Source organism: Zea mays, chromosome 6 (genome assembly GCF_902167145.1).
Source record: "Zea mays cultivar B73 chromosome 6, Zm-B73-REFERENCE-NAM-5.0, whole genome shotgun sequence".
Taxonomy (NCBI): Eukaryota; Viridiplantae; Streptophyta; class Magnoliopsida; order Poales; family Poaceae; genus Zea; species Zea mays.
The window spans coordinates 112,814,638-112,828,663 of NC_050101.1; positions in this window are offsets into that span (position 1 = coordinate 112,814,638).

A 14,026-nucleotide genomic window follows, 5' to 3' on the forward strand; every position below is an offset into this window, starting at 1 on the left:
CCGCAAAGACGCCAATGGGGACAGACGGACACACCGACCTCAACAAAGGAGGTAAGTCCGTTGATCAAAAAGCATACCGGTCAATGATAGGTTCTTTGCTTTACTTATGTGCTAGTAGACCGGATATTATGCTTAGCGTGTGCATGTGTGCTAGATTTCAATCCGATCCTAAGGAGTGTCACTTAGTGGCGGTGAAGCGAATTCTTAGATATTTGGTTGCTACGCCTTGCTTCGGGCTCTGGTATCCAAAAGGGTCTACCTTTGACTTAGTTGGATACTCAGACTCCGACTATGCTGGATGTAAGGTCGATAGGAAGAGTACATCGGGGACGTGCCAATTCTTAGGAAGGTCCCTGGTGTCATGGAACTCTAAGAAACAAACATCCGTTGCCCTATCCACCGCTGAGGCCGAGTACGTTGCCGCAGGTCAGTGTTGCGCGCAACTACTTTGGATGAGGCAAACCCTCAGGGACTTTGGCTACAATCTGAGCAAAGTCCCACTCCTATGTGACAATGAGAGTGCTATCCGCATGGCGGAGAATCCTGTTGAACACAGCCGCACAAAGCACATAGACATCCGGCATCACTTTTTGAGAGACCACCAGCAAAAGGGAGATATCGAAGTGTTTCATGTTAGCACCGAGAACCAGCTAGCCGATATCTTCACTAAGCCTCTAGATGAGAAGACCTTTTGCAGGTTGCGTAGTGAGCTAAATGTCTTAGATTCGCGGAACCTGGATTGAATTGTAGCATACATGTAGTTATGCTTTTGATCATGTTCCTTTGTGCATTATGTTGCTTATTATGGTGCTCAAGTTGTACAAACACTCCCTGGACCTCACAAGTCCGTTGCAAAGTGATGCACATGTGTAGGGGGAGATGTGTTACAACTTGACCCTTTGAGACTAACCATGTGCTTGAGTTTGATAATTTAGTCTCGAAGGAGGATTGAAAGGGAAAAGGTGGACTTGGACCATGAAAGACTTCCACTGCACTCCGATGAGAGGGTAACTAATTCCAAGTTCATCTCATGAAATCTTATTGCCATTTGCTCTTAATTGAAGACTTTGGTGAGGCAATGGGGTTAACGGGCCAAGATTGATTCCGTTTTGGTGCTTGATGCCAAAGGGGGAGAAAATAAAGGCCAAAGTGATAAATGGATCAGCTACCACTTGAGAGATTTTGAAAATAGTAGAATAGAGTTTTTGTTTTAAAGCTTTTATTGTCTCTTATTGTCTCTATTTTCAAAAGTTGGCTTCTTGTGGGGAGAAGTGTTGATTATGGGAAAAAGGGGGAGTTTTTGAAATCTTTGATCAATCTCTTTTGGAATGACTCTCTTTATACTTCAACATGTGTGTTTGACTTAGAGATAGAGATTTGAGTTTGATTTGCAAAAACAAACCAAGTGGTGGCAAAGGATGATCCATATATGCCAAAATTGAATAAAACCAATTTGAGTTTTTATTTAAAGTGATTTTGCACTTGTTCTAGTTGCTTTATGGTGTGTTGGCATAAATCACCAAAAAGGGGGAGATTGAAAGGGAAATGTGCCCTTGGGCCATTTCTATGTATTTTGGTGATTGAGTGCCAACACATGTGCTTAATTGGGAATTTATGTACATGGATGAACAAGGTGAAAATCATGAACTAAAGGTATGTTTCTAAGCCTTAGTACATTGGTTTTGAGTACTAATATGTTTGTCTAAGTGTTAGAAACAGAAAGAAGAAGAATAGAGAAAAGGAGAAGGGACTTGGCTGTGTGCTGCCAAGACCCAGCTCGGTCTGGAGCACCGGACTGTCCGGTGTGCACCGGACAGTGTCCGGTGCGCCAGGCTGGCGCAACTCGAACTGGCCGCTCTCGGGAAATTGGCCGGCGGCGTACGGCTAAAATTCACCGGACTGTCCGGTGTGCACCGGACTGTCCGGTGAGCCAACGGTCGGCCGGGCCAACGGTCGGCCGCGCGATCGGCGCGCGACACGTGGCCGAGCCAACGGTCGGAAGACGGCACCGGACTGTCCGGTGTGCACCGGACATGTCCGGTGCGCCAACAGCGCCAGATCTGCCAACGGTCTGCAACGGTCGTCTTCGCCGTTTAAGGAAACAAATCGGGCACCGGACAGTGTCCGGTGTGCACCGGACTGTCCGGTGCCCCCGACGACAGAAGGCAAGGATGGCCTTCCGGATTTGCTCTCAACGGCTCCTAGCTGCCTTGGGGCTATAAAAGGAGCCCCTAGGCGCATGGAGGAGAGACACAAGCAACCTTTGAGCATTCTTGATCATCCACACTAAGTCTCTGCGCATTTGTTTGTGTTTCTAAGTGATTCGAGCTCTGTTCTAAGTGAGAACTCTGAGATAGTCTTGTGAGCTCGATTCTTGGCCGTGTGTGTGCGCTTTTGCTGTGGATTTGTGTGTGTTGCTTCCCTCCCTTACTCTGTGTTTCATTTGTGATCATATACTTGTAAGGGCAAGAGACTCCAATTTGTGGAGATTCCTTGCAAACGGGATAGTGAAAGGAAAACAAAACACCGTGGTATTCAAGTGGGTCTTTGGACCGCTTGAGAGGGGTTGATTGCAACCCTCGTCCGTTGGGACGCCACAACGTGGAGTAGGCAAGCGTTGGTCTTGGCCGAACCACGGGATAAAACCACTGTGTCACTCTGTGCTTGATTCTCTTGTGGTACTGTGTTTTGTTGAGACTTCACCTTAGCCACTTGGCAATAATCGTGCTAACACTTAACAAGTTTTTGTGGCTTAAGTTTGAAGTTTTTACAGGATCACCTATTCACCCCCCCTCTAGGTGCTCTCACGCGCTCATCGCCTGAGGGGACCCTTGGGCGAGGCGTGAATCCCTCCAAGACTACTGTTCCCGCCCGAGGCTGGGCTCGGATGAGGTCGCGTCCCTTGGTAGGCGTGGCCTTGACTTGAACCGCGCTTTATCAGCCGCGTATAGTTTGTTCTGAAGATGCTTTCCAGCCGGATTAAGGAGCATTGGGGGTACCCCTAATTACGGTACCTGACAGTAGCCCCCGAGCCTCAAAGGGAGTGCGGGCACTCGCTTGGAGGTTCTACCGGATTTTTGCAAGGGGACCGACCCTTCTCGGTTATATTTTGTTCCGGTGGGTGCGCGCGAGCGCACCCGCCGGGTGTAGCCCCCGAGGCCTCGGAGGAGTGGTTTGACTCCTCTGAGCTCTTAATTTTTTGCGATGCCTCAGATGGCCTTGTCGTTCCCTCATCCGGTCTGGCCGTAGCCCGGGTGCACGGTCAGGCTTCGAGTTTTCACGCTGGTTTGTTGACGTGGTCAACAGTTCGGCCGTAGCCTGGTGCGAGAGCAGCCCCGAGCCTCTGCACGGAGCGAGAGGGCGATCAAGGACCGTCTCGACTTTTATTGTACGCCCCTTTGTCGCCTTTCCGCAAGGAGGAAGGGGGGAAGCGCCATGTTACCCTCGGGGGGCACCGAACATGGTGTTTCCAGTGAGTTGCTAGCGGGTGATCCGAGTGGACGCCCGAGCCCCGTTCGATAAGGGTCGGCTAGTGGCCCAGAGGCGCGCTCCAAAAGTACCTGTAGGTGATTTGCCGGACCCGGACCCATTTGATAGGGTCCGAGGGCTCGATGCCTCCCTCCGGTAGGATTCCATTACAAAATCGTTCCCACTGGTCTCGGAAATGTCCTAGGGTACATCGGGAGCGTAGCCCGAGCCTCGGCCATGTAACGGACGTACCCAGGGTCATCCCTGACTCTGCGTGCTCTGGGGCGGCTGTCGAACCCTTCCGAGGGGCCAGCCTTAGAACCCCTGATCAGTAAAGGGCACGGAGCCCGAGTGCTCTGGGGCGGTTGCCGAACCCTGGAGGACGCAACCTTCAAACCTCTGATCAGTACGAGGGCTCGGGGCCTGTTTCCTTCGCTAGGAAGGATCCTTTTTCGAAATATCCCCCTTTCCCGGTCCCTGTGGCAAGAGAGAGAGAGGGAAAGAAAAAGGACATGAATTTAAATAAGGTGGCGCACCTTTTTTTTACGCGGTCATTATGACGGAGACGAAACGGCGCCCGCTTCTCCTGCCGGAGGTGTCGCTTGCCCTGCCAAGGAGTTAACGCGATGGGACGGGTGATTCGTGGGGCGTCTGTTGCGTGCGCGAGCTGTTCGAGGAACAGAAAGACCGTTTCACCTTCAAGTTTGAATTCCGCGACGGGTTCGGGCGAAGCCTTGGGTGGATCTCGCCCGGGCCTTTATATACCCGGAAGAGGGGCCGGTGCTGGTTCTTTACCCTGCCATTTGCGCTTGCCCTCTTCTTTGGTTTCCGCAACCTAAGAGAGCAGACAGAAAAAAGGAAACCACCCACCTCATCCCTTCCGCCTCCACCACCTCCGTTCGTCGATGGCTGACAAGGTGACCGTCATTCCGCTGCGTGACCCATGGCCTTTCTCCACCATCGCTGTGGAGGATCTGGAGACCCTTGTTGCCGATGGTCTGCTCTGTCCCCTCTCCGATGGGCTGCAGCCGGAGTGGATGGCCCCCTCGAGCGAGGCTGACCCGACTTCGCCGCCGGGGTATGTGCTCAGTTTTATCCCCTTCCACGAGCGGGGGTTTGGAGTGCCAGCGAGCCGCTTCATGCGGGCGCTCCTGCACCACTACAGAGTGGAGCTACATAACCTCAACCCCAACTCTATCGTGCAAGCGGCCATCTTCGCGGCGGTTTGCGAGGGTTTTTGGGGATTGACCCTCACTGGGACCTGTGGACCCATCTCTTTTCCGCGGAGTTCTTCGCCGCGACGACGGAGGCGAAGAAGGTCCGTATGGTGGTGCGGGCCGGTGGCTGCACCCTCCAGCTGAGGCCGGGGCGCGCACAGCAGTACATCCCTGCCACCCTTGCATCTTCGAACAAGGGGTGGCAGAACCAGTGGTTTTATCTCCGGAACGACGGCGGGATGCTTCCGTCGTTTTCTCAACGAGTGGTGACCGCCGCCGGCACTAACTAGCGTTGGGGGGCCACGCGCGAGAAAACAGGAGAAGCTCCAGCCTATCCTGCAGGCCTTGCAGAAGTTACGAGATGCGGGCCTTACCGCTACGGGGGTCATCGCCGCTATCCATCGTCGGAGGGTGCTCCCTTTGGCCGAGCGGCGGTTGCGTCTCGCGGAGATGAGGCCGGGGGTCGATTTGGAGGACTCGCGGATGTCCTTGACCTCCCTCTCTGCCGACGACCTCCTCAAGCGGGTAACAAATACGGTAGGGAGGCCGGATGCCGGCGCCCTTAGCCAGCCCGCGATGCGTCCCGACCGTGGGTATGTGTCCCTGGTAAGTGTCCGATCCTCCTTCTATTTTGCGCCGAGTTCTCTACGCCTTTGATTCTTACTTTTGGGATTTTTGTTCGTCCCCAGGGGTTGAGGATTTATAAACTCGTCCGGCCACCGGTCCCGGAGGACGCGGTGGACCGAGCCGCGTGGAGGCTTGCCGCGGAGAAGGAGAAGGAGAAGAAGGACGCGAAAAAGGCCCGAGCTCGCGTGAGGATGCTAGCTCGGGAAGCTTTGGAGAAGCGTCATCGGAGGCAGGCGAGGGATGGGCTCCCGAGGGAGCCGTCGTCAGAGACGCCTGATGACGACGACGATGATGATGACGATGACGACAAAGACGACGATATGGCGGCCCGACTTGGCCTCATCCCGGACCCGAGGCTGGGCCAGGGGTCGCCGAGCCAGCCTCCAAGTGGGATGGCACCATCAGTGCCTGGGGCTGGGACACCAAGGTCCCAATCCGAGGAGCGAAGGCAGGCCGAGGGGGTACTTGACCCCTTGGCCGAGACAATTGTTGTGAATCCGGGGGGTCAGGCCGATCCGTCTGTCCCCCAAGAGCAGGTGCCCGCGCTGGCTGCACAGGGGACAAGTCCCTCGGCCGTCGTGACGACACCTGGGCAGATTGCTTGCTCGGCGCCTTGGGTGTTCGAGGCGGAAACGGTGCTGAAGCCGGCGGCGAGGCAACCCTTGGCGGCGCCTGCGAAGATAGGGGCCCAAGGGGCCTCCCCACAGGCGCGATTGGCCTTGCCCCGGAGCGGGTAAGTATCTGAGGATACCTCTATTTTGGCTCTTTCATTGTGTGTCTTGAACTTGCCATCTCTCTCTTTCAGCAAGCGAAAGCAGGGCTTGGCTGGTCAGGCCCCCACGAAGGTCCTTAAGACGAAGCCGGCCTCGGCGGCTGGTGCTGCGGCGCGCCACGCTGGTTGGTTAGCCTCCGCACAAAGTGCTCTCCAGCGGGGGGCCCAGGCGGCGCGAGTTGCCATGGGGCAAGCCTCCCAGGCTGACCCCCATGTTGGAGCGGCCATCACGCCGGGGGAGGCTGCTGACGTGGCCGCGGCCCCGGGCCTAGCTGACTTGTTGCTGGTGTTGGCGTCGACTCCTGCCGGGGTCATCGCTGATTCGCTCGTGGAGCCGCCCGTCGCCACCGACGTCGGGACGGTTGAGGCACCGCCGCCCGTGGTCATCCCCGACCTCTCTGTTCTCGGCCAAGAGGAGGGGGCGGCCGTCGTTGCCGAGGTTGGTGCTCGGAGGCCTGCCACCTTAACCGAGGAGGGGCCCAGTACGTCGACGGTGGTGGCGCCCGATGCATCGGCTGCAGGGGGACCCGACGCCTTGGTCGAGGGGCGTGCAGAGCCGTGGCCCGTCTTGGGGAGCAGCGGCCTTATCCCCGCGTAGCTCGACCTTAGTGAGTGGGGTGGGCGGCCACTCCTGTTCTGGAGCCGCGACACCTCAGATTCGGAACCCCTCCTCTCCCTCAATGATGAGCTAGAGGAGAGGTCCCGGGATAGTTTCCGTGAGTATACCGAGGCGGCGATGAGGTCGCTTTGGTCGACCATGGAGATCCTTTCCAGGGACGTTCCCAGGGTCTTCCAGGTAAGGATTTAGATGTATACCTTGCGTGACCAGGGCATTCTTTGTAATATCATGTTTTCCTTCCTTAGGAACTTGCGGACGTGAGCACCACCAAGTCGCTGTTCCTCCGCCGTGAGAGCGACGTCTGGGATTCGCTGCGGTCCCAGCGAGCCGTGCTTACCGAGGCCAATGAGCGCCTCGCCCAATGGAGCGTCGAGGTGGCGGACCTTCGGCTGCTCTGCGATGAGCTGAAGTTGGAGACGGTGTCGGCACGAGCGGAGGCTTTGTCGGCCCGGGAGCAGGTGGCTTCCCAGACCGAGGAGACGTGGCTGCGGCAGCTGTAGCTTGGCCAGGCTATCGGTGAGCGAGACCAATCTCGGAGCCAAGCTGCTGAGGCCGTGAGCCGGGCTGAGGCCCTTAGGGGTCAGCTAGCTGATGCTACAGAGCAGTTAGCCGGGGCGTCCGCTCGGGCCGGGACCCTTGCGGAGAGCCTGGCTGAGGCCCTTGGGTCTGCCCAGTCCGCCCAAGCCGAGGCCTCGTGGCAGCGCGCCCGGGTCGAAGGTATGCCCTGCCCGCTTTGCAACTTTGTTTTTGTCTCCATTCTTCACCTTGCGTCTGAAGAAAGTTGTCCTATCATCTATAGGGTTCGAGACGGCTCTTGACGAGGCCGTCAAGAACTGCAAGGCGCTTGCCGAGGCGGCTGAGCAGAAGGAGGCCAAGCGTGTGGCCGTGTCCGAGGCTATCTCGGCTTTCTGCCAGGCCTTTGGCCTCGATGGCGTCCCCTCGGGTAGCTCCCCCCAGAGTCATCTGCGGGCCTTGGGCGCCCATGTGCGCGACAGACTCCGCGGGAAGCTGCACCACGGCGTTAGGCGGGCCTTCGTCGTGCTCGCTTCCCACTACGACGTGGATCTAGAGCAGGTTAGCGAGGGGTACTGCTTACCCGACGATGAGGAGGCTGCCTTGGCCGAGGTCCAGAGGCTTGACGCGGCTGTCGAGGGTCCAAGTGCGACGCTGGCTTCCTCCTTCGAGGTGGAGGTCCTTCCGCCCGTGTCGCCGCCTGGGGCCAGGCCAGATTCTGTCGAGGGTGGAAACGACGCCGAGGGTGCCGCTCCTCCCCCTGCCACTGTCTGAGCCTGCAAGAACAGTTTGCTTGAAGTATGCGTATGTTTTTTGCGGCCGCCGAGGCCTAAACATTTTAAGTGTCGGGTTATAAAGCTATGTTTTCTTTCCTCTCGTTTCGTGTGTTAGGACTTGTTCGGTAGCAGAATCCCTCGTCCGAGCGTGAGTCACTTTTCGCGGAAGGTGATGAGTGAGGTATCCGTATCCCGGAGGCGTAGGAGTCCCTCGGCTCGGTTGGCCTTGCTGCTTACGTGGTCCCTCATCGTTTTTAGGATTCTGTTATCGACGCAGTAGAAACAGCACGAAAGTCGTTCTGGCAGAAAAGTTTTCGAGCGTTAGGACTTGTTCGGTAGCAGAATCGCTTATCCGAGCGTGAGTTACTTTTCGCGGAAGGTGATGAGTGAGGTATCCGTATCCCGGAGGCGTAGGAGTCCCTCGGCTCGATCGGCCTTGCCGTTCAAGGTCTCTCTTGCTCGTTTTTAGGATTCTGTTATCGAAGCAGTCGAAAAGCGCGAAAGATGTTCTGACAAAAGACCTTTCTGAGGAAAATTTTGACGCAGAGGGGGTTCCCCCCTTCTAGCCCCCGAGGGAGGGTCGGGCTTTGCCGAGGCAAGGTTGATCCTTCCTTGATGGTTAGACTTTATTTATGTAAAGAAAGCGAGGTACATAAATGACTTGAAACATTTTAAGGGTAAAAGCGACGTAGCTGTTGGATGTTCCAAGCGTTGTTGTAGACCTTGCCTTGATCGTTGGCCAGCTTGTATGTTCCGGGCTTCAAAATCTTGGCGATGATGAAGGGCCCTTCCCAGGGAGGAGTAAGCTTGTGGCGCCCTCGGGCATCTTGTCGCAGCTGAAGTACCAAGTCTCCCACTTGGAAGCCTCGGGGGCGAACCCTTCGGGTGTGGTAGCGTCGCAGGGACTGCTGATACCACGCCGAGTGTAGTAAGACCACGTCCCGAGCCTCTTCCAGCTGGTCCAACGAGTCTTCTCGGTTGGTCTGGTTGCTTTGGTCGTCGTAAGCCTTTGTCCTCGGGGAACCGTATTCTAAGTCCGTGGGTAGGATGGCCTCAGCCCCATAGACTAGAAAGAACGGCGAGAAACCCATGGCTCGGCGTCGTCCTCAGACTCCAAACCACCGAGGGTAGTTCCTTTATCCATCCCTTGCCAAACTTATTGAGGTGGTTGTAGATCCTCGACTTTAGTCCCTGCAAAATCATACCGTTGGCGCGCTCCACCTGCCCATTTGTCATTGGGTGAGCTACGGCGGCCCAGTCCACACGGATGTGGTGGTCTTCATAGAAGTCCAAGAACTTCTTCCAGTGAACTGCGTGCCATTGTCGGTGATGATGGAGTTCGGGACCCCAAAGCGATGGATAATATTTGTGAAGAACGCCACCGCCTGCTCGGACCTGATGCTGGTTAAGGGTCAGACCTCGATCCACTTGGAGAATTTGTCGATGGCGACCAGCAGGTGCTTGAAGCCCCCGGGTGCCTTTTGCAAGGGACCGACGAGGTCCAGACCCCATACGGCAAACGACCAAGTGATGGGTATTGTTTGCAGGGTCTGAGCGGGCAGGTGTGTCTGTCTTGCGTAGAATTGACACCCTCTGCAGGAGCGTACAATCCTAGTGGCGTCGGCCACTGCGATCGGCCAGTAGAAACCTTGTCGGAAAGCGTTTCCGACGAGGGTCCGAGGCGCTGCATGGTGATCGCAAGCCCCCGAGTGTATTTCTTGTAACAGCTCTTGTCCTTGGGCGACGGATATGCACCGTTGGAGAATGCCTGAGGGGCTGCGGTGGTACAACTCTTTTTCATCACCTAGTAAAACGAACGACTTGGCGCGCCGAGCCAGCCGCCGAGCTTCGGTCTTGTCGAGGGGCAGCTCTCCTCGGAGGAGATATTGTAGGTACGGGGTCTGCCAGTTTTGGTTTGGCGCAACCCCATTCTGCTCTACCTCGATGCGCAAGGCCTCACCCTCGGCGGCCGAGGGTACCTCGGGCTGGGCCGAGGTCTCGTCGGGTTCGGGCGCATCGTCGAGTTTCACGGATGGTTGATATATGTCCCTGGAGAAGACGTCCGGGGGAACCGTCGTTCGCCCCGAGGCTATTTTAGCCAGCTCATCCGCAGTCTCGTTGTACCGCCGAGCAACATGGTTGAGTTCCAGCCCGTGGAACTTATCCTCCAAGCACCGAACTTCGTCGCAATAGGCCTCCATTTTTTGATCACGACAGTGGGAGTTCTTCATGACTTGGTCAATGACGAGCTGCGAGTCGCCCCGAGCATCGAGGCGCCGAACCCCTAGCTCGACGGCGATGTGCAACCCATTAACCAGAGCCTCGTACTCGGCCACGTTGTTTGACGCCGGAAAATGGAGGCGCAGCACGTAGCACACATGTTTCCCGAGGGGTGAGATGAAGAGCAAGCCAACACCTGCTCTTGTTTTCATCAGCGACCCATCAAAGTACATGGTCCAAAGCTCGGGCTGGATTGGAGCTACCAGCAATTGGGTGTCGACCCATTCCGCCAGGAAGTCCGCCAAGACTTGGGATTTTATGGCCTTCCGAGGGGCAAATGAAATTGTTTCGCCCATGAGTTCCACTGCCCATTTTGCTATCCTACCCGAGGCCTCTCGGCACTGGATTATCTCTCCCAGGGGGAAGGATGACACCACAGTCATCGGATGAGACTCGAAGTAGTGTCGCAACTTTCGTCGCGTCAGAATTACTGCGTACAGTAGCTTCTGGATTTGTGGGTAGTGGATCTTGGTCTCGGATAGTACCTCACTGATGAAGTAGACCGGCCTCTGGACGAGCAGTGCATGCCCCTCTTCTCGTCTCTCGACCACAATCGCGGTGCTGACCACCTGAGTGGTTGCGGCTACGTAGATCAAGAGGGCTTCTCCCGCAGCGGGGGGCACCAAGATGGGCGCGTTAGTAAGGAGTGTATTTAAGTTTTCGAGGGCTTCCTCGGCCTCGGGGGTCCAAGTGAAGCGCTCGGCCTTCCTTAAGAGGTGGTACAAGGGCAATCCTTTCTCGCCAAGGCGCGAGATGAAGTGGCTCAGAGCCGCAAGGCATCCCATGACCCTTTGTACTCCTTTCAGATCCTTGATGGGTCCCATGTTGGTGATGGCTGCGATTTTCTCCGGGTTGGCCTCGATGCCTCTTTCGGAGACGATGAACCCCAGGAGCATGCCTCGGGGGACTCCGAAGACACACTTCTCGGGATTGAGTTTTACGCCTTTTGCGCGCAGGCACCCGAAAGTCACTTCGAGGTCGGAGAGGAGGTCAGAGGCGTTTCTTGTCTTGACAACGATGTCATCGACATAAGCCTCGACCGTTCGGCCGATGTGCTCTCCGAACACATGGTTCATGCACCTTTGGTAGGTTGCACCTGCATTCCTCAAGCCAAATGGCATAGTAATATAACAATACATGCCAAAGGGTGTGATGAAAGAAGTCGCGAGCTGGTCGGATTCTTTCATCTTGATTTGGTGATAACCTAAATAGGCGTCGAGGAATGATAGGGTTTCGCACCCAGCAGTGGAGTCCACAATTTGATCGATGCGAGGCAGAGGGTAGGGAACCTTCGGACATGCTTTGTTCAGACCAGTGTAGTCTACGCACATCCGCAAAAATTTCGGCATTTGCGCGGAGAAAGTCGACGAGCACTACTTCCTATTTGGGGTCGAGCTCGGAGCCGATCCTGACTTGCTTGTAGGCGTCGTTGCTGGGGTCGAGGGCGACGGTCTTAACCGCCTCAGCTGGTTCGAAGTTGCCGGCGTGGCGCTTCACATCAGGCGCCTCCTTGGAGAGGCATTCCAAGTCGGCGATGAGGGCCTCGGACTCGGCGATGGCCTCAGCGTACTCCACGCATTCCATGTCGCACTCGTAAGCGTGGCGGTACGTGGATCCGACGGTGATGATTCCGTTGGGGCCCGACATCTTGAGCTTCAGGTACGTGTAGTTGGGGACGACCATGAACTTGGCGTAGCACGGTCTCCCCAGCACCGCATGATAGGTTCCTCGGAACCTGACCACCTCAAACGTGAGGGTTTCCCTGTAGAAGTTGGAGGGAGTTCCGAAGCAGACGGGCAAATCAAGTTGCCCCAGTGGCAGGACGCGCTTACCGGGGACGATCTTGTGAAAGGGTGCTGCACCGGCCCGGATCATGGACAGATATATCCCCAAGAGCCCTAGGGTCTCGGCGTAGATGATGTTGAGGCTGCTGCCTCCATCCATGAAGACCTTGGTGAGCCTAGCATTGCCGATGACGGGGTCGACGACGAGCGGGTACCTTTCTAGGCTCAACACATAGTCGGGGTGGTCGCCTTGGTCGAAGGTGATGGGCTTGTCGGACCAGTCTAGGTAGACTGGCGCCACTACCTTCACCGAGTAGACCTCCCGGTGCTCCTGCTTGCGGTGCCGAGCCGAGGCGTTCGCCACCTGCCCTCCGTAGATCATGAAGCAGTCGCGGACCTCTGGGAACTCCTCGTCCTTGTCGCCCCCTTCTTGATGTTGCCTTGGTCCTTGCCACCTTCTGCCTAGGGTCCCGCCTTGATGAAGTAACGCCAGAGCATGTCGCACTCCTCAAGGGTGTGCTTGACGGGACCCCTGTAATAGGGGCACGACTCCTTGAACATCTTGTCAAACGGGTTGACTCCTCCGGGAGGCTTCCGAGGATTCCTGTGCTCGGCAGCAGCGACGAGATCCGCGTCAATGGCGTTGCGCGTTGCTTGCGCCTTCTTCTTGGCCTTCCTTTTCGAGCCACGCTGGACGGACGCCTCGGGGGCGTCTTCCTTCTGTCTTCCTTGAGGCTTCTTGTCCTTCCGGAAGATGGCTTCGACCGCCTCCTGACCAGAGGCGAACTTGGTGGCGATGTCCATCAATTCGCTCGCCTTGGTGGGAGTCTTGCGCCCCAGTTTGCTCACCAGGTCCCGGCACGTGGTGCCGGCGAGGAATGTCCCGATGACGTCCGAGTCGGTGATGTTGGGCAGCTCGGTGCGCTGCTTTGAAAACCGCCGGATGTACTCTCACAGGGATTCCCCTGTTTGCTGGCGGCAGCTTTGGAGGTCCCATGAGTTTCCAGGGCGCACGTATGTACCTTGGAAGTTTCCCGCGAAGGCTTTGACCAGGTCGTCCCAGTCGGAGATCTGCGCAGGAGGCAGATGCTCCAGCCATGCCCGGGCAGCGTTGGAGAGGAATAGGGGAAGGTTGCGAATGATGAGGTTGTCGTCATTCGTCCCTCCCAACTGGCATGTCAGTCGGTAATTCGCAAGCCACAACTCCGGCCTTGTCTCCCCTAAGTACTTGGTGATGGTAGTCGGGGCTCGGAACCGGGCTGGGAACGACGCCCGTCGTATGGCCCGGCTGAAGACCCTCGTACCTGGCGGTTCGGGCGAGGGGCTCCGGTCCTCCTCACTGTCGTAGCATCCTCCGCGCCTGGGGTGGTAGCCTCGGCGCACCTTTTCTTCGAGGCGGGCTCGACGGTCGCGGCGGTGGTGCTCGTCGCCGAGGCGGTCCGGGGCAGCAGGCGTCCCGTCCCGTGTGCGCCCGGTGCGGACCGAGGCCTCCCGCATAAGTCGGGAGGACGTTGCGTGATGCTCTGAGGGGCACCCTTGCCTTCGGGAGGCAGAGCTCTAGGCTCGTCGGACCACTCCGTTTTCTAGGAGACCCTTGAGTTCGCCTTGGATACGCCGCCCCTCGGTGGTAGATGGCTCCGACATCGCTCGAAGTAGCATCGCGGCTGCAGCTAGATTCTGGCCGACCCCGCTGAAGGCCAAGGGCAGCCTTGCCCTGGCATCGTCAACGATTCGGCGCTGGACGTCTTGGGCCCGATGAGGCGCTCCTCCGGCAAGTGCTCGGCCTGCCCACTCCTGCTTGATGTTTTGTCGGAGCTGCACAAGCCGCCCCGCTTCTTCGTCGAGCTTGTCTTGCATCTCGCGGAATTGCTCGAGCTGTGTGTCCTGACCCCCGCGGGGACTGGGACCACAGCTAGCTCCCGCGGGATGTCAACGCGAGACGCAGGCACAGGGGCGTTGTCATCTTGCGG